Source organism: Arvicola amphibius, chromosome 3 (assembly GCF_903992535.2).
Source record: "Arvicola amphibius chromosome 3, mArvAmp1.2, whole genome shotgun sequence".
NCBI lineage: Eukaryota > Metazoa > Chordata > Mammalia > Rodentia > Cricetidae > Arvicola > Arvicola amphibius.
This window is the reverse complement of record NC_052049.1, coordinates 166662864-166683117: the sequence shown is the minus strand read 5'-3', so window position 1 is coordinate 166683117 and position 20254 is coordinate 166662864. Positions and strand designations below refer to the sequence as shown.

At 45.9% G+C, this 20254-nt stretch overlaps 1 pseudogene; it reads left to right on the top strand.

Annotated features, from left to right (window-relative positions):
* Positions 1–18762: 18762 nt before the first annotated feature.
* On the top strand, positions 18763–19222 carry LOC119810284 (annotated as a pseudogene).
* Positions 19223–20254: the final 1032 nt, after the last annotated feature.

Genomic DNA, 20254 nt, shown 5'->3' with positions numbered 1-20254 from the left:
AGAAGAAGTCACTTTCAAAGAAATAGTGCAAATCTTGTAATAAGCCCTGAAGGTGACAAACTTGTCAGTGAGTGAGTGCCATCAACTTCAAAAGTAAGTGTTCACCTTTAGTCATGGTACACACCACACACACACACACACACACACACACACACACACTGTGAAGTGCTCTGAGAACTTGGAAACTTGGATTTTTTTTCTGAACCTGGTTGGGAGATGGCTCAGTGGATGGCTCAGTAGTAGCCGCTACACAGTTGTAGGGACTGAAGTTTGGATCTCCAGAGCTCATGTAAGTGCTAAGTGGGTGTGGTGGCCTGCCTGTGTTTCCATTCCTCAGAAGGCAGGGACAGAGGAACCAGCTAGCAGGCTAGCTAAACTAGCTGCATGTGTGAGCTTTGGGTTCAACTGAGAGACTCTGCCTCGATAAATACAGTGGGGAGTGAGCCAGGAAGACTCTGAACAGACACGTGCACACACTCCTCCCCACACTCGCACACACAACTGGATAAATATACAAATAAAGCAATAAGAGAGATTTTATTAAAAACTCACCAGCAGTCCTAAATGTGCACATAATATCGGTCACTATGAAAATAGTGGCAACGCTTCTGAACCATCAGTAAGAAGGTGACTTTTGATCACCTCTGCTAGGGGAAGGACTAATTGCCTTCCTGTGACCTCTAAAGATAGATAATGACTACAAAGCCAGCACAAGCAGTGGCCGAAACCACACAGGGCTTCTGGGTCTCTGACATGTGCAGTTAACCAAGTAGCGTGTACTAGTAAGATTCACTTTCAGTGTGCAAACTAAATGCTCACTTCTGGTCCCAATTTTGCAATCAGAGTTAGGATTCTTTCCTAAGCTGGTGCCCACCTATTTAAGCCTCAGGTCTGAACAGGCCCTGGATGGCCTTGCTGGGTCACCCTTGTCTTTGGGAGCCAGCCCAGCATTGTTCCTCCCTCTGTCTGTGTGGCCTCTGATTGCCGTGGCCGCTTCATCTTCTCTCTGAATGGGTTGGTTTTTTGTTCTTTCTCCACAACTCCTGAGGCTCTTACTGACCTTAGCTCACCCTAGGTCCTGAGCTTTGTGACGGTCTTCACTCCAGGAAACAGCGTCTGGATCCCCGGTTTAGATTCTGTCAAAAGAGAATCTGTTTGAGTCGGTGCTGAGTGGGGTGCACATCCTAGGGTCAGTAAGTAGCTCAGTGCAGAGCTTAGGGTTGCGACTGAAGCAATGGGACCAGGTCCACAGGGAGGGTGGAATTGCCGAGGTTTTTCCTCCAGGGTCCATTGAGACCCTTTTGGGTTCAGGTGAAAGTCGTTTTAGGGAGAATGTCTGCAGTTACCTCACCTCAAACCCTGAGTGGTGCTGTTGCTCTCTCTTGGGGCTCCCCCAAACCAGACAAGAGGCAGACAGAAGCCTGGGAATGATGAACTGGGCTGACAGGGTCAGGTAAAATCACAGCAGCAGGGCTTTTCTAGAATGCAGATAGGACAGAGATGTGGCCTGAGGGAATGAGAGAATTCTTATGACTTCCACCATCAGGCCAGGGGCACATAGGAAGTGTGGGTAGATCTGGTCAGGACCAGTTTCCAAAGCATTTGGCCAATGTGGCTGAATTCAGAGAGCCTTCCTTCTAGCTGGAGCTTGATGCTCTGTGGTTACTGTTCTGAAATCTCTAGTAATTTCACCTTTGAATCTATGTGTTCCAAGTGAGGTACGGTGGCACAATGGAGCGTATGCCTGATCCTGAAGACCCAACTTGCTTTCATTCCACTGTGTGAGTCCTCGTTGAGTTCTCAGCTGCCTTCTCCCCTGTCGTCTAATTCCCATGTCCAGATGGATTCCCCTTCCCCACCCTTGGGTGCACACAGGCTCCCTGCAGCTCACCGTCTCAACCCGGCCCAGCGAGAGTACGGCATGGCTGTGACTGGCCCCACTTCTGGCTTGTATTACAAAGACGTGTCTGTGTCTTGTACTCAGGTATCAAGTACACTCTATAAGCAGGTTTATGGGACTGTGGGGATCACCCACATTTTGTGGGTTGGAGGTGGTAGACCATGTGACAGGAAAATGCTGGTTTGACTTTTTTAGACCATTCCTATCAGGTAAGGTGATGTGGGATTCCCCTCTGTATGCTGTGAATCCTTCTGATCAGTTCCCTTTGTGATAAATCTTGACAAAAGCACTGTATGATTAGGGGTTAGCAGAAAGGCCCAGTGGGTCAAGCTGCATATTACCAAGCCCTAGGACCTGAGTTCAATACTTGGACACTACATGGCAGGAGACAACCAACTCCCAAAAGTTGTCTGCTGATCTACACAAATGTGTTATGGTGTGTGCATACGCAAACACAAACACACATACACATACACACACACACTAAAGTGTGTTTGTATACCATCTAAATGTTTTAATGCTTACATTTAAAATAATATTACACAATTATAACTGGAGGTCCTATAGCCGCTTTTAAAATAACCACCCAGAGGCTTAATATCAATTACAAACTATTTGGCCTATTAACTCAGGCTTATTATTAAGTAGCTTTTACAATTTAAAATAACCCATTTCTATTAGTTTATATATTACTACGAGGCTTGTGGCTTGCTACTTCATGTCTTGCTTCCCCAGGGGCTGCTGGTGTCTCCCTTGACTCCACCTACTTTCTCCCTGTATTCAGTTTGGCTTTCCCGTCTAGCTATATTCTGCCCTGCCATAGGCCAAAGCAACTTCTTTATTAACCAATGATAATAAAACATATTTACAGCATACAGAGGGGCATCCCACATCATACAATATAATGATGAATAAGAAAATTTGTACTGATAATTTTCTTTGCCCCCCCCCCCCCAATTTGGAATGTCTTTTCTTAAAGGTGAGAAACCCAGAAAGATGTCATAAGAGAAATGAAAGAGCTTGTCATGTGCTTGTAATGACATCCCCCTCCTCCCCACTCTATGCTCAAGAGACTCTGCATAGTGTGTGTTTGGTCCTGCCTGTGGTTGAAGTACTAGTCAATGAAGGAGATGGAGGCTGGGTCCTGGAGACAGGGATGATGAACTTGATTGGGGAATGTGTTGGTTTGGAGGTTCTAGACTCACAAGGTAGTAGAGGGAAGGGTCCTGGGGCAGAAATGATTGTTAGGGCCATGTCAGTGGTGGGTGCAGTGGAGGGTGGTGGCTTACTTCTCCCAAAAATAGGTACAGGAAGAAAAGAAGCAGAGCAAGGAAGTTAAGGATAGAGTAGCCAGAGTCACCTGGAGAAAAGCTGAAATGGACAGTCCAGACTCACAGAGTGCACTCAGAGATGGTGACTGTTGTAACCTACCCTAAAGAGAAAGAAAGTAGCAGAAGCAAATGACAAGGAAAAGAACCAGGGAGAACAAAGCTCTGGGCTGGGCAGGGAAGTGTCTGCTCCTGTTTAGAGGAAGATGCTGAGGTCTGGGGTAACTGGTTCTTTGCTCTATGACTGTGAACACATCACTGCCCCATTGCTTGTACTTGGTTCTGCTCTAGGGGACAAAAGGGATTGAACAAGTTACCTCGAAGGGTGCTCCTGCTCTGATTCTACCCGTGGAGATCTCTTTTTCCTTACATGATTCAGGCCTTGCTCCATACCCTACTGCTCCTGTAGGCTGTGGCCCAGGTGAGACACAGGCTCATCTTTGATTTGGGATTCCCCTGTGTATGCTGTGAATACCATTGGTGAATAAAGAAACTGCTTTGGCCTGTTGATAGGGAAGAACTTAGGTAGGTGGGGAAAACTAAATAGAATGCTGGGAGAAAGGAGGTGGAGTCAGGCCATGTAGCCTGGCGGGAGACAGATGCTGGAACTTGAGCCAGTAAGCCACAGCCACGCGGCGATACACAGATTAATGGAGATGGATTAAATTAATATGTAAGAGTTAGCCAATAAGAAGCTAGAGCTAATGGGACAAGCAGTGATTTAAATAATATAGTTTCTGTGTGATTGTTTTGGGGCTGAGCAGCTGGGGACCAACAAGCAGCCTCCATGCAACACATCTTATCTTGCCCAGATCATGTGCACACCCTTAGGGTGGAGCAGCAGCTCAAAACACTGGAGAGTCATAACACCAGAGTCAGTAGAGCAGAGGCACCAGTGCTACTTCCGGGCTTAGGCTCCCTGGGTCTGAGTTCTGGTTGAGCTATTTGATGGTTTTATGGTCTTGGGAAAGTCACCCCAGACTTTAATTGTTCATCTGAAAAATGGAACTGACCATATCTCCCATATCGGAATGGCAGAATTAAATGAGATAATGTGTACAGTAACTGGAGGGTGGCTACTACTCAATAATCTCAGCTGACTAAAACTTTTGTAGATGGGCTAGCTGTTCTGCTTTCAGTCATAGCGAAACGACCTTCTGTCAATTAACACAGTTCCGGAGACAGTACCCAGGCCACCTTCTTGCTTCTTTAATTTTGAATTAGTTTCATTTTATTTTATGTGTATGGGTGTTTTGCCTGCATATATGTCTGTGTACCACATGTATGCATGCTCCCTGAGGAGTCCAGATAGCATCAGATTCCCTGAAACTGTAGCTGCACATAGTCATGTGCCATCATGAGATATTACAGATGCTTGTGGGTCACAGGGCCCCAGGTTCACCATGAACTGTACCTGGATCTTGTGGAAGAACAACCAGTGTCTTAACCACTGAGCCATCTGTAAAACCCCACTCCTTTTACTTTGACCCTCAGGGCTTCAGGCTTGGATTGGCCAGCTAAGCAGGCTGGGCTGACAATGTAATCACAGGAGAGAATAAAAACTGGTGATCTGCACCCTTCTTTCAGGGCCTTGTGAGCCTGTTGGACAGACTGGCAGTGTGACCTCACTATTTGCACCCAAGACTTTTTTATCTAGACTCTTAGGTATTTTACTACAACAGGGAACAGATAGACCCAGGGCACTGAGGTTTTTCAGGCTACTGAGCCAGTCTTCCCTACATCAAGTGTCATGGAAAGAGTGCAATGGTCTAAGTGAAATGCTGCAGGTCCCTAAGTGGCGGCAGTGGGCAGTGGGGCCATGAGACCACACCACAGGTTCCTGAGCAGCAACAGGCAGTGGGCAGTGGGTCCCAAGACTATGGTAGGCCACTAAGGCAGCCGGGTCCCAGGCAGGAAGCCTGGGGAAGAGCAGAGAGGGAGAGAGGGAGAGAGAGAGAGAGAGAGAGAGAGAGAGAGAGAGAGAGAGAGAGAGAGAGGGAGGGAGGGAGGGAGGGAGGGAGGGAGGGAGGGAGGGAGGGGGAGGGAGGGAGGAGGGAAATGAAGGGACTCAGGCTGGAAGCTGAAGACCAGCTTGCAGGGGTGGGGGGTGGGGTGGGGGGGGAGAATGGGAGAGGGAGGGAGTGGGCTCTCTTAAAGGGACAGGACAGACCATTACAATGCTCCCCTCCTACACATACATGAATGTGTGATCTTTGAAAGCCAAGCATAGTGACACACATCTGTAATCCCAACAATTGGAAGGCTGAGGCAGGAGGACTGCCATGAATACCAGACAAGGCTTCAGAGAAAGCATCAGTCTGGGCTATAGTCTGTCTCAATGAAAAAAAAAAAAGTCAATGTAGGCCAGACATGGTGGTACACACCTGTGATCCCAGCACATGGAGAAACTGAGGAAGCAGGACGATCATTCCAAGGCCACCCCAGAGGTCACCCCAGACAGGAAGAGGTGGATTTCTGATAAGCACACAAGCAGAGTCCTCCTATCACCTAGAAAACCGTACCATTCTGAAATGGGCTCGCCTACTCTGCTGGAAGACTGTGAGAACTGGGCTCTGGTCCATTAGCCTTGCTTGTCTAACTTAGTAATGCCTGAGAAATGACTGTAGTTACCTGGTTAAGACCAAGATTTGAGGACACATGAAGCCTTTCTGCAACAACCCCCAAACTCAGGTCATCTTGTCTCATCTCCTCCCCTCCCCTTCCTCCTCTCTGCCCACCTCCCACAAACTCATAGTTTTTGTACTAAAATGATGAGAAGAGATCTGGGGAGATACTCCATCAGCAAGCATGAAGATCTGAGTTTGACTTACAGAGCCCACGTTAAACCTCAACAATAAAAGCCTGGTGGGGTAGTGCATACTTTTAATCCCAGCATTGGGGAAGTGGAGACAGGTGGAGCCCTGGGGAGCCCACTGGCCAGCCAGCATAGTCTGCTGGTAAACTCCAAGGGATCCCAGCAAGGGATCCTGTCTAAATAAAGAGGTGGATAGCTCCTGAGGAATGACATGAATAGGCACATACATAAACATGTGCACACACATGCATGTACCCCCCCCCCCAAGAATGAAGAACCAAACCCACCAGGTAAACCGATGAAAAGCTGAGTCATGAAATAACACATATACCTGAGTCTTATTGCTTGAAACACATGTGTCTCTGTGTAGATATATCTGCATTTACCCAGAATGCCAAGCTTTGCTATCTCAGGAAGCGCTGCAATGATATTCTCTGTCTCTGTCTTTTTCTCCTCTTTCTTCTTCCGTTCCATTCCGTTCTGTTCCATTCCCTTCCCTTCTCTTCCCCCCCCCCCAGCTCCTCTCTTCCCTCCCCTCCCCTGCCTCCTCTCCTCTCCTCTCCTCTCCTCTCCTCTCCTCTCCTCTCCTCTCCTCTCCTCTCCTCTCCTCTCTCCCCCTCTTTCTCCTTCTCCACTCTTCTCCCTTCTCAGCTCTCTTTGTTTTTCTCTCATTCTCTCTCTTTCCTCTTCGTCTTTGGAGTGATCATCCTGCTTCCTCAGTTTCTCCAAGTGCTGGGATCACAGGTGTGTACCACCATGTCTGGTCTGCATTGACTTTTTTTTTGTCTTTGAGACAGACTATAGCCCAGACTGATGCTTTCTCTGTAGCCTCGACTGGTACTCATGGTAGTCCTTCTGCCTCAGCCTTTCAAGTGCTGGGATTACAGATATGTGTCACTATGCTTGACTTTCAAAGATCACACATTAATATATGTGTAGGAGGGGAGCATGTGCGTTGTAAAATTGGGTCTCATTTGTCTCTTGATTCTGTTTCTCTATTTCCTTTTCTTTGTGACCAAGTTTTGTTCAGAGATAATTAAAACTTCAACTCTCCTTTCTTTTGCCAAGATAAAATATTTAATCACGATGTTATGGTTCATTGATAGATAAAGAGGTAGTGAAAATAAATTTTTTTCTTCTCCTTGACCTCTTTTTGGATATTTGTAAGTGACCTGGATTTGCTATATTTTGCTTTTTCCAAAGTGCCTTTGGAGGGTGAGCCAGAGTCGGCTGTCATTCCAGAAGCCACCACTAGGTGCCAATAGAGGTCTTAGTTGTTGTTGGATCAGGGCGGAGGTTGATTTGGTTGGGTCTCTGCGGACACCCTGCGTCCTCTCCTGCAAAATAACAAATGTCCGCGTTGCAGAGCACTTTTTTCATGAAGTACTCTAGGGAGCCCAGGAGTTTGCATATGAAGTCGAGGAGGAGCGCGAGGGCCCTGGGCCCTGCTAATGATATTCAAACGCCAACCTCAGTCGCTCCTAGGCAGGCCCAGGTTCTCCAGCTTTGATGTATGAGTTTATTACGGGAAGGAAACGCGGTCAAGCAATGCTTTCAGAGCATGCTGAGTCCTGCGTGGGCCGTAGAGATGTCACTGCAGAGAGGGGACCCAGTTGGGGGAGACGGGTGTACAGCCCAGACCAGGCCTGGATGGGAGGGCTGGATCCTCTGTGTGTGCTCAATGTCACTCCTCCCCCAAAACCAGGCTGGGTGAAGAAGGCTGCGCCCTCCAGGGGCTGCAGAGGGGTTATCACCCGAACTTACAGACTCCAGGCATCTTTCAACTCTTTAAAAAAAGTTGTGTCCAAATTCTTCTATTCTCCACTCCGTTTGAGCTGCAAAGCTATGCTTTTAAAAATTCCTGTTACGCTAAAATACACCATCAGTTTGTGTCTGTCACTAGCTATTTCCTCCTAATAAAAACATTCCCTCCTGGAGAGAGGAATGAGACTCAAAAGACTTAGAAAGCTGGCAAAATTTACAAGAGTCAGAGAACTCAGAAAATAATATCCACAAGGCCCCAGTTCAAGGTTGTAACCGCAGGAAACAGTAGCCAGAGAAACTGGCTTCAGGGAGGAAGGGAGGGTGCCTGCAAGCTTTGCAGATTGCCTTTGTGAGCTGCTGCCCACGCTAGGGTGCCACTGCCTTGGAGTTCTCCCTTCCTTCCTCCTCCTCCTCCTCCTCCTCCTCCTCCTCCTCCTCCTCCTCCTCCTCCTCCTCCTCCTCCTCCTCCTCCTCCTCCTCCTCCTCCTCCTCCTCTTCCTCCTCCTCCTCCTCCTCCTCCTCCTCCTCCTCCATTTTAGACAGGGTTTCTCTGTAGCTTTGGAGCCTGTCCTGGAACTCGCTCTGTAGACCAGGCCTCCCAAGTGCTGGGATTAAAGGCTTGTGCCACCACCACCCGGCTTTCCTTGCCTTTCTAAGTAACTCCTTACCTACACTCCTATAAGGAAACCCAATAAACTCACTGGTCCACCAAATTGGGCTTTGCTAGAATCATTATTTTAGCCTGCTATCTGTTTCCTGTCTGGAGTGAATAAATATTGTGTATGTTTCCCCAGGAGAAATCTCACACAACACAGTGTGTGTGTGTGTGTGTGTGTGTGTGTGTGTGTGTGTGTGTGTGTGTGAGAGAGAGAGAGAGAGAGAGAGAGAGAGAGAGAGAGACAGAGACAGAGACAGAGAGACAGAGACAGAGACTCAGGTAACTCAGACTGGTCTCCAACTTGCTACCTATCAAAGAATGACCGAGAGTGCATTATCTTCTTGCATCCAACTCCCAAATTTTGGCTTTACAGAGGTGAGCCTCCATGTCATATTTTATGTAGTACTGAGCATGAAACCCATGGCCTTTTGCACGCTAGGCAAACCATTGGACTAGCTGGGTTATGCCCGACCCCTTGGTCTTAAAACTGTCACATCTGGAAACAGACACAGACCGTGACAGTGCTTTCTCTTTTCTCCCAGCATCTTTAGCTTAGACTGACCGGGCTGCCCTGGCTGCCCTGGATGCATTCATTGCTGTCTGTTATCTTGATTCAAGTCTTGGTGTTCCTGGGCCCCTCAAAACGGGGAGATGATGACTCAAAACCACCAAGACAATTTCCTGTGAGTTTCCCAGAGACGTAGAAATGCCCAGAAGAGCCGGGCAGTGGTGGCGCACACCTTTAATCCCAGCACTTGGGAGGCAGAGGCAGGCAGATCTCTATGAGTTCGAGGCCAGCCTGGTCTACAAGAGCTAGCTCCAGGACAGGCTCCAAAGCCACAGAGAAAGCCTGTCTCGAAAAACCAAAAAAAAAAAAAAAAAAAAAAAAGAAATGCCCAGAAGAGGGATGGGATTGTTGTTTCCCTAACAGTGTGATTTGGGGTTTCCCCTGTAATAGGTAGACTTCTAGTGGAGCAAATACTAGGTTGGTCCACCTTAGCTTCTCAACATTGGATTGGTTCCAGGATATTAAAGAAAATATGGACCAGAGGAGATAAGAACATCAGCTTCACTTTTCCATTGCTTCAGCAGATAGAGCTCACAACCAAATCCCTCCCACCCCAGCTCTTTCTCCCCCTCTTCTTCTTTTGAGTGGGGAGGGTCACCCTTACACATTTAAACAGTGGTGATAGAGAGAACCCTAACCCACGTACTTAGCTAGTTCATTGAGCTCAGGTATAGCACCCTAGAGGTACCACAGAGTCACGCTCAGTTACGGAAAACTCCATTCTAAACCCCTCCACGTTAGAATGCTGCCGTCTGGATGCTTTAAAAGTTTTAAACACAGGGGAAATATGTGGTATGGGTTTCCTTTCTTTTGCACCTGCTGTAAATAACAATTGACATCCTGAGGTCTCTTTTTCTTTTACATTTTTTTTTTGCCACAAGTACAACACACACCGCTAAAACAGATGTACATTGCATGTAGCCGTGACAAGAGCCGTGGCAAAGGCAGTCTGAAGTACATTAACAACAGACTTATCTGCAGAGCCGCACCTTATGTAAGATGCATTTTCCTTCAGAGCCAGCTAGCAAAGAATTTGCCTACTCAAGTAGATAAGTGGCCCTTGGGCTCTCACAAGGTCTAGTGCCAGCCTTGTGGCAGGGAACTTCTCACCTACCTAATTGGCATGACAAAGGGATGCTTTCTGTTTAACACAACAGAACCTAACATGCAAATTGGAACCTGCTACTCAGTAGTCTGGCTGTACTAATGTCACCTGTGAGACCTAATATAATTTCAGTGACATATTTGGTTTCTTTAGGGGAGAAGAGTACTTTGTGCTGGTGTCCATTGACAAGCCTGGATAGGTTGTGCTGGTGTCCATTGACAAGCCTGGGTAGATACATGAATTGCAAGCAGAGATACATGCTTGGGGTAAGCCAGTCAAAATATTTTTTTATAAAACCACCCTTCCCTGCTGTGGGTTAATGCTTTTGTACACTGTAAAGATTTGTCACTTGTATTGGTTTAATAAAATGTTGTAGCCAGTAGCCAGGCAGGAAGTGTAGGTGGAGCAACCAGACTAAGAGAATTCTGGGGAGAGGAAAGGCAGAGATGCAGTCACCAGCCAGACACAGAGGATGCAAGATGAGAATGCCTCACTGATAAAAGGTACCAAGTCACATGGTTAAACATAGACAAGGTTTATGGGTTAATTTAAATTGTAAGAGCTAGTTAATAATAAGCCTGAGCTAATAGGCCAAACAGTTTATAATTGATATAAGCTTCTGTGTGTTTATTTGGGACTGAACGGCTGCGGGACTGGGCAGGACAGAAACTTCCATCTACACTTCTCTCTCTTATAGGGCTAAATAGTGATGAGAAACCAGGGTGAGGCCATTGGAATGCCACCTTGCCTGTCCCTTCCTCGTGGCCAGAGGCTCACTAGGGTACACAAGCCAAAAGAACACTCAGAACAGCCTGAAGTGTCATCTGCAGAGTTATGTGGCAGTAAACGATGTGATGGTGATGTGACATGTTTGTGTCTGACCTCTCCACCTGATCACAACTTCCTCTTCTTCATTCCCACACCCAGTGGAGCAGCAGTGTTATGTCTGTAGCCTGGGTGTTCTCTCCCCCCTATGTATAATCATGCTGTTGTGATGTTACTGGAGCCTCTTCTCTGGCCCCAACTCTGGGCTACTGTCTGTCATCTCCATTTTATTCTCAGTTCCGGATTTCCCAGCATCCTTGGCAGCTCAGCCTTTCTACCACACTCTCTTAGCAGCTTATTGTGCTTAGTCTAGTAAGCATCCTGCTAAAGACATCCTGCCCAGTGTCTCCACTGTTGCTCTTCTCTGCTTCTTATCTCAAGCCTCTGGCCTGTTCAGGGGAGTCATGCATTTGGGTCAACATCTAACCCAGACAGATACCTTAGAATCTGAGCTATGCTTGTCTCCTGACATGGCCAGGGTGGTTCTCCCATCCAAATATTAACCCAGCTTCATCCTGCTTAGCTTTAAGATTGGTGATCATGTAGTATGGCTGTGGGTCCAGGAGGTTTTTACCTCTAATTTCGTACTTCATAGACTCTGACATTCTTTCTCTTGATCTGGACTGATGATCCCTCAGCTTATAGAATTTTCCTCATCTTCCATAGCTGACCTGTCCAAAAAGTGGTCAGCATTTCTACCTTTAAATTAAAATATTACATTATTTATTTACTTGTATGCCTATCTCTGTGTGTGTATGTACGATATGTGTGGACCTCAGAGGATAATTTACGGGAATTGGTTCTCTCTCCATCTTGTAGGGCCCAGGAGACGAAACTCAGGTCATCATCAGTTTTGGTGGGAGTCACCTTTACCTGGTAAGCCTTCTCATTGACCCTGACAAAAACACAAAGCAAAACAACAGAAACCAAACCAAAACCCCAATCAACGAAACACATGGAAAGTCAAGGAAACCTGTGATAACTCTTCAAAACAAGAAGGACAAAGTGGGGTCTGGTGGCGCACACCTTTACTCTCAGCGCTCAGGAGGCAGAGGCTGGCAGATTTCTGTGAGTCCAAAGCCAGGCTGTTGTACAGAGTAAGCCTGAGACCATCCAGGGCTGTGTAGTGAGACCCAGTCCCACAAGGAAAAACAATGAGAATGAGGACTGCCAGGTAGACTTGGTCCCCGTGTGTTCCTCAAGGCAGAGACATGAGTCTCGCTCACAAAGCCTCTCATGGTGGCATAAGCATTCATTTCATTCATTGTTTGTGTCTAACTTTGCTGTGCCAGCCCTGTAGCAACACTCACTGTAGACACTGGATCAACGAAGCTGTTTCTGTACCATATTCTGAACAAGGCACATCTAATAATGTCAGATTTGCTTGTCTGGCAATTTTAACTTTCAGAATGCATGGGAAGAAAAAAATGTCTCCCCCTACCCATAAGACTGCTTTCTACTTACTAATGAAGGAAGACAGATTTTGAGCAAGTCTTGAATTATGTCATAATGAAAACAATTGAAATAATAGTAAACAATTAGAAAGTTGTTCCTTACACCTTTTACTTTTTCTTTTTTTTTCAGTGCTGGGGATTGAACTTAGGGCCTCACACATGCTGGGCCAGTGCTCTACCCGAATGACATCATCAACCCTCCTTACTAAAAACAACTTTTTTTAAAAAATTATTTGTTTATTATATATACAACATTCTGTCCCCATGTATGCCTGAATGCCAGAAGAGGGCGCCAGATCTCATTACAGATGGTTGTGAGCCACCATGTGGTTGCTGGGAATTGAACTCAGGACCTCTGGAAGAGCAGCAGGTCTCTTAACCATTGAGCCATCTCTCCAGCCCCTAAAAACAACTTTTAAAGAATTAGAACTACACTGACAGGGACGATATGCCCCTGACTGAAGGCCTTGCCTGGAATCTTTCTGGTGATCAACACCGACTCCTTTGTCCTACAGAGAGATCCAACTGGGACTTTCCTCTTTGATGGTGGAAAACGAACTCCTTCCATCTGTGGCTCATTTTGGCAAAAAGAGAAGAGGAACTCTTTCCCAGTCCCTGCAAGCAGCAGGGGGAGAGATCTTGCAGGCAGCACACTTGCTGTGTTCTCTGCCTGCTGGGGGCCCTCCAGCTGGCCGCAGCCTGGCTTTTCAAGAGAGGCAATTAGGATGCAGGCCGGCTCACTCCTGAGCTTGTCTCACCTCTGTCCCTTCAACTCTGCCTCGGCCCCTTCTTGAGTGTGAAAGTTGGGATTGTTCTCCCAGCTACGGAATCCCATTCCTCGTCTGTTTTCTTTGGCCCTCATCCTCACATTTTCTTTGAGTGTCCTTTCATGGGACGCCTTGATCTGTTCCCACAGAAATGCAATTATCAGAAATCAACCTCTCTCACCCAGTTCCGCCCTAAGCAGCTTTTGCCCACTGGTGAATTCCACATTGTACTGGGAAAGTCAGCAACTAATACTAATAACAATAAAATATGTTTGTATTTTAGATGACTTTTTCCATTGGGGACTCCCTGGTGAGAGCCGGCGCTCGGCAGAACGAGGGTGTGTATGAGCTGGAAATAGGGAGCAGGAAGAGACTGGCCGGCTGAAGGCTTTTCTTGACAGCTAATTTCCATTTTTTGGTATCAAGGGGTCTGTGCCAATAATTGGCATGCAGATTGTGTCTGATGGGCCTGTTATACAGAATAAAGGAATCTGCTAGTTAGAATAAGCCAACCCCAGGCTGATGGATGGGGCATAAGGAGGTCATTGCAAAAGAGAAATTGTGTGCGCGCGTGTGTGTGTGAGTGTGTGTGTGTGTGTGTGTCGCTGTGTGTGTTCCACAAGAATTCATGCCGCTCCTCCCCCTCTTTATCCAGCAAACTCTAATCTTTCATATTGCGCTGAGACAAATGTCGCTCCACTTCTTCCCCTCTCCCTGTTTTTCCTTGAAGGGATATTTGATGGAACCTACTCTAGGTTTTAATAAAGTATGGGGGCAAAGGAGAAATTAAAGTGGTGTCATGGTTTGTTAAAAGCTCAGGATCGTCAAGGAAGGGCCCAGGCTACAAATTATCCTCTGGAATTAATTGGTGAAAGGTAGTCCTCCTGTCCATCATTCTTAGTCCGGCAGGGGTGGGAGAGCAACAGGGGACTGTGTGCTGCCGTCCTCCGTGTCTTCTCTACTTTGTCTAAGTCAGAGCTCTGTTCAGCTGGGTGTTTCCTCCATCCCCACGCAGGCGTTGGTTATGCAGGCATGTGCCGGTCGACTGTTACTTCTTAGGTGAACTTACCAGTGCTAGGTCTCCTTCTAAGGAAAATGCTCCCAGTTTGGGTACCCACGATGGATCATAGGCGCTATCAGCTATACTTCCTGGGCTGTGGGAAGCTGAAAGAGACGTCAGCTTGCTTTTACACAGCTCTGAAAATCAAAACCGCGACAAGGTCAGCTTCTCTTGATACAATACCTGTGGTTTAGATAGACTGCCCTGTCTGGGCTGTCCATGGTTCCTTTGTAGCAAACAAAATTAACTCGTTCTTGACTTTGAGATCTGCTGGAACATTGGTTGCTATTGCATTTTATGGTTTGGGAAGCTTTGGGTTGTCCTCCCATACAAAACTTTCCTGCAGAGCCCACACCCCTGCCTCGATGGTACAAGGGAGATTTTATAATGAACAGAACTGGTTGTGTCTTTCCTGGACACAAAAGAGAAGCATTCCTTCATGTCTAATCACTGAAATCTCCAGAACAGATCTTTACACACTGGAAAAGCCACTTCCTTCCTGTCTAGCTCGGTTCTCTCTAAGTATGGAACCTGAGTTTATTTCATTTTTTGAGATGACATTTCAAGCTTCTATGGACACTTTTTGAAGCCTCCTTATACTTTTCTGTTCTGGTACTATGAGTTAGAAATTTTTACAAGTTGTGTGACTCTTAGGAAGACTTTTCAGAACATCTTAATACTTTTGAAATTTATTTTAATTGATCCATAAAACATAAAATTATGCCTATTAGTTGGATACCATGGGACTTTCTGTTACATAAATTCTTTATATCAAAGTTTAACTCAGGTTAAATGCTTAAAAAACCTCTCATAGAAAGGTTTTTGCTTTCTTTTCTTCCTCTTCCTTCTCCTCCTCCTCCTCCTCCTCCTCCTCTTCCTCCTCCTTCTCCTCCTCCTTTTCTTCTTCTTCTTCTTCTTCTTCTTCTTCTTCTTCTTCTTCTTCTTCCTCTTCCTCTTCCTCTTCCTCTTCCTCTTCCTCTTCTTCTTCTTCTTCTTCTTCTTCTTCTTCTTCTTCTTCTTCTTCTTCTTCTTCTTTCAAGACAGAGTTTCTCTGTGTATCTCTGGCTGTCCTGGAATTCATTTTGTAGACTAGGCTGGCCTTGAACTCACAGAGATCTGCCTGCCTCTCCCTCCTGGGTGCTGGGATTAAAGACATGCAACACTACCACCTGGCTGCCTTATTTTTTCTTAAGATAAATTCTGTTTTGTCACTGAGGACCCCAAACCCTCCTTTCACCTTCTGAACTGAGGACTTTTTGATATAAGTGGTTTCACTTTATGTCTGTGGAAGAGGACACCATTTGAACCCACCAGAGGTCAAAATTGACTTTTTATTTAATTATTTTTATATTTTTGTTATCTATATCTATATCTACATATACATCTACATCTATATCTATATCTATACATGGTCATACATGTGCCATGCTGCAGATGTGGACATTCAGGGCGACAGTTTGTGAGAGTTGTCTCTCTCTTTCCACCTGTGGATCCTGGTGGGTCATGCTTGACAACAGACACCTAGCTAAGTTTCCAAATTGTGAAAAGGAATTAAGAAAAGCTTAGAGCTGGGTGTGGTGGGGCACACCTTTCATCCCAACACTGGGAAGGCAGAGGCTGGTAGATCTCTGAGTTTGAGGCCAGCCAGGGCTGCAGAGCAAGTTCCAGGACAGCCAAACCTAGGCAGTAAAGGACAGGAAGCTGGTGAAGATGTAATTGAATAAGGGGGCCATGTTCCAGTCCCAGTAAGCAGCAGAACTTGGTAATTTCAGCCATGTGGTCCTGGCTTTAGAGTTAAGGATAGAAGAAACTGGTATGGAATTTGCCTCTGTGTCTAAAGAAAGCCTCTGAGGCCAGGCAGGTGTCAGGGGTGTCCCTGAATGGAGGCCCAGCAGAGAGGCTATTGCCTGAAGCTATAAAGTTGAAGCCTGGATTACCTTGGAGGACCCAAGATGTTAGAGATGACAGAGTCATGGGATACCTGCCAAGGAGAACTGCTAACAGGGAGTGGAACCAGTCCAAGAGAGAGAGCTGTGTTGCAGTCAACAAAGCTGGAAGGAGTTGGAGATCTGAAGAGTGTTTTGACATCAGACATGGAGATAGAGTTTGGAGTTTGCCCAGCTGGCTATTGGTCTTGTTTTGGTTCAGTATTTTCTCACTATGCTTCCTTTCCTACATTTTGGAATGGTAATATATTCTGTGACATTATATGTTGGAAGTGTGTGATCTGCTTTTTTATTCTGATTTTTTTAGGGGTTTATAGTTAAAGATTGCATAAACTTTGGACTTTAAAACATTGTTGAGACTGTGATCGACTATGGGGACTTTTGAAGTTGAGTTAAATGAATTTTTAATTATGATATCATTACAAGCTTATGAGGACCAGGGAGTGGAATATGGTAGTTTGAATGTAATTCGCTTCCATAATCTCATAGGGAGTGGTACTATTAGGAGGTGTGGCTTTGTTGAAGGAAGTGTGTCAGTGTGTTTGAGGTTTGCTTTGAGGTTTCCAATGCTCAGGATACCACCCAGTGTCTCAGTTGACTTCCTGTTGTCTGCAAGATGTAGGACTCTGAGCTCCCTCTCCAGCATCATGTCTGCCGTCTTGCCACCATGCTCCCTGACATGATGATAATGGACTGAATCTCTGAAACTGTAGTTTGTCACCTCAATTAAATGTTTTCCTTTGTAAGAGTTGCTATGGTCATGGTGTCTCTTCACAGCAATAAAAACCTTATTATTTATTTATTTTTCTGCCTTCTTAAATTGCAGAGAAAAAAGAGAAAAGATTGCTATGACATCTTAACTCATTTGGGCAGACAGAGCAAAACTCCATAAGCTTGGGTGGTTTATAAACAACAGAAATGTATTTCTCATGGTTCTTGAAGGTAGGGGACCCAAGTTTAGAGCACAGGCATTATTGTTGGTATATAATGAGGACAAGTTCTTGACCAGAGAGAGTGTTTTATCCCTGCATCCCCTCATAGCAGAAGAGGTGAAGGAGCTTCCTTGGTCCTTCACTAAAAGGACACTAATCCTACTCACGGGGTCTCCTTCTTATGACCTGGTCACCTCTCCAAAGGTCCCGAATCCTCCTGCCATCCCCTTGGGAGTTAAGATTTCAACCTATAAATTTTGGGGGACATAAGAACCCAGATCAGAGTATTTGAGAAATAGGGCCACTTATCAAAAAGCGTGGCTCCCTTCTGAAGCATATTGCAGCAAGGCCGCTGCAAGTACTGCCTTGCCCTGTTTCTTTAGAGGATGGGCTTTCTGTACCCCAACTTTGATATCCATACTTGTCTCTGTGCATACCCCAATTTTGATGTCCAAACTTGCCTCTGGACAGGAAGCCTCCTTAAAAGTCCTTTCTCCTGTGTTCTTGGAACAATTAAAGCAGTGGCCGTAGCTCTTCAAGGTTTAGGCTGGCCTTCCTTTTAGGCTGTTGTTATTTCTTCACATTCCACTTGGCAACTTTTGGCAACCCTAGACAGAGATAGATAGTCTACAAGTAATAGAAGCAACTTTGGATGACCTATGAATAAGTAAAAATACAGGATGTCCCTTTCTTGGGGCACTGCCTATACAGGGTGCCCAGGGCAATGAGAGATGAACAGGAGCTGCCTTCCACCTTCTCACCTGTTGGGGAGGCTGCCGTTGCCATATGATGGCCATACTGCATTTTCAACATTATTTTTTAAAAATTTCCTTTGTGGCCGGGCGGTGGTGGCGCACGCCTTTCATCCCAGCACTCGGGAGGCAGAGGCAGGCGGATCTCTGTGAGTTCGAGGCCAGCCTGGTCTACAAGAGCTAGTTCCAGGACAGGCTCTAAAAAAGCTGCAGAGAAACCCTGTCTCGAAAACAAAACAAAACAAAACAAAAACAAACAAACAAACAAAAATTTCCTTTGCGTTAAAAACTTACACAAAAATTCCCTTTGTGTCCTTCTGAGGTATATGTTTTTAAGACACAGCATCCTAAGATAGGGGTTTGTTACTGTGTTGGGCATTTGCTTGTTTGGGGAGTGGGGAACCCCTTTAGTTATGGCAACAGGAGTTTAATTTAGGCAGTTCAGCAGGTGAGGGAAGAACTGAGAGACAGACAGTAGATGCGGCAGTCTAGAGGTGTCATTCCTGGAAACACGGGCACCTCAGAATGGGAGAACAGAAGGAGCATCTGGTGTCAAGGGCCAGTCATCTTACAGATATAATACCGTGAGCATGAGGGCTGTCTTGGGGTTTCTATTGCTGCAACAAAACACCACGACCAAAGATACTCGGGGAGAAAAGGGTTTGTTTAGCTACTGTTCCTCACTGAAGAGAGTCAGGACAGGGACTTAAATAGGCAGGGTTCTGATGCAGAGGCTGTGGAGGGGTTCTGCTTACTGGCTGGCTCTCATGGACTGCACAGCCTGCTTTCTTATAGAACCCAGGGCCACAAGACCAGGGGTGGCCCCACCCACAATGGCTGGATTCTCCTCCACCAATCACTACATAAGAAAATGTCCTACGGGCTGGATCGCAGCCGCCAAAATGAAGTTCAATCCCTTTGTGACTTCTGACCCGAGCAAGAACTGCAAACGGCATTTCAATGCGCCTTCTCACATTCGGAGGAAGATCATGTCTTCCCCCCTTTCCAAAGAGCTGAGACAGAAGTACAATTTTCACTCGATGCCCATTCGAAAGGATGACGAAGTTCAGGTTGTCCGGGGACACTACAAAGGCCAGCAGATTGGCAAAGTGGTCCAAGTGTACAGGAAGAAATACGTCATCTACATTGAACGGGTGCAGCGAGAAAAGGCTAATGGCACTACTGTCCACGTGGGTATTTGGGTATCCACCCCAGCAAGGTGGTGATCACCAGGCTAAAGCTGGACAAAGACCGAAAGAAGATTCTGGAAAGGAAAGCCAAGTCTCGACAAGTAGGAAAGGAGAAGGGCAAATACAAGGAAAAAACAATTGAGAAGATGCAGGAGTAGGGGTGTCTCATACAGTTTTCATTAAAGACTGCTTGAGTAAAAAAAAAAAAAAAGAAAAAAAAAAAGAAAATGTCCTACGGGTTGTCCTATAGCCCAGTCTCAAGGAGGCATTTCTCAGTCGAGGTTTCCTCCTCTCAGGTAACTCAGTTTGTGTGTCAAGTTGGCATAAGACCAGCCAGAAACAAGGGCCAAGTTCAGGATCAGAGCACGGAATTACAGAAAAGTCTTTGTTCCCCAGGAGAGGTTCTTAAATCTGGGGCCTTGTAAACATTGGCAGCCATCAAAGGCTTCCAAATGTGCAGACATCAAATATTAATACAAAAATTTGAAAATTAGCCAAAAATTACTCTGAGGTGTTTCTGGCAGCCCCACTCATGCGGCATCACGTGAGTTCGCTGCAGCTTTGGTCTGAACACACAACGCGTGCACTTTGTGCTGCATGAGCATCCAGCCACAGTGCCAGTGAATTCCTTCAGGAACCCCTCCGCTCAGGCTTGAGAGCTCATGTGCTGCTAACTGCAGTGTTTTACTGTGAGCACGGCATCCTGCTCTTGTGGAAACAGAGTGGCTCAATCATAGAAAGTGAAGATTTTTGATCTTATTCCTATGATCGTTCCTTAGCCTGTAAATCTCAAACTAACTTATCCCTGCTTTGGACTGTGTTAGACAAACAGGCAAGTCCATCTCATTAGCACGCAGGTTTGTCTGTCTTTAATGAATGGTAAATTTACACGTGTAACAAAGAACTGTAAAATAAATTCATTTATGCTTGATTGTCAGTAAAGTTTGATTTACATACTTCTTTTATGTAACTATATTTCTGGGGCTGTGTAAAAAATTGTTTGGTGGGCTTAGTAGGTAAAGGCACTTGCTGCCAACACAGATAATCTGAGTTCAAACCCTAGGGTCTACACGGTAAAAGAAAAGAACCTTTATGAGAGCACATATGCACACATATACACACACATGCTTAATAAATAAACTATAAAAATTATTTGTTAAAAAGGAGTGGCAAGTGGAGAAAGCTTAAGA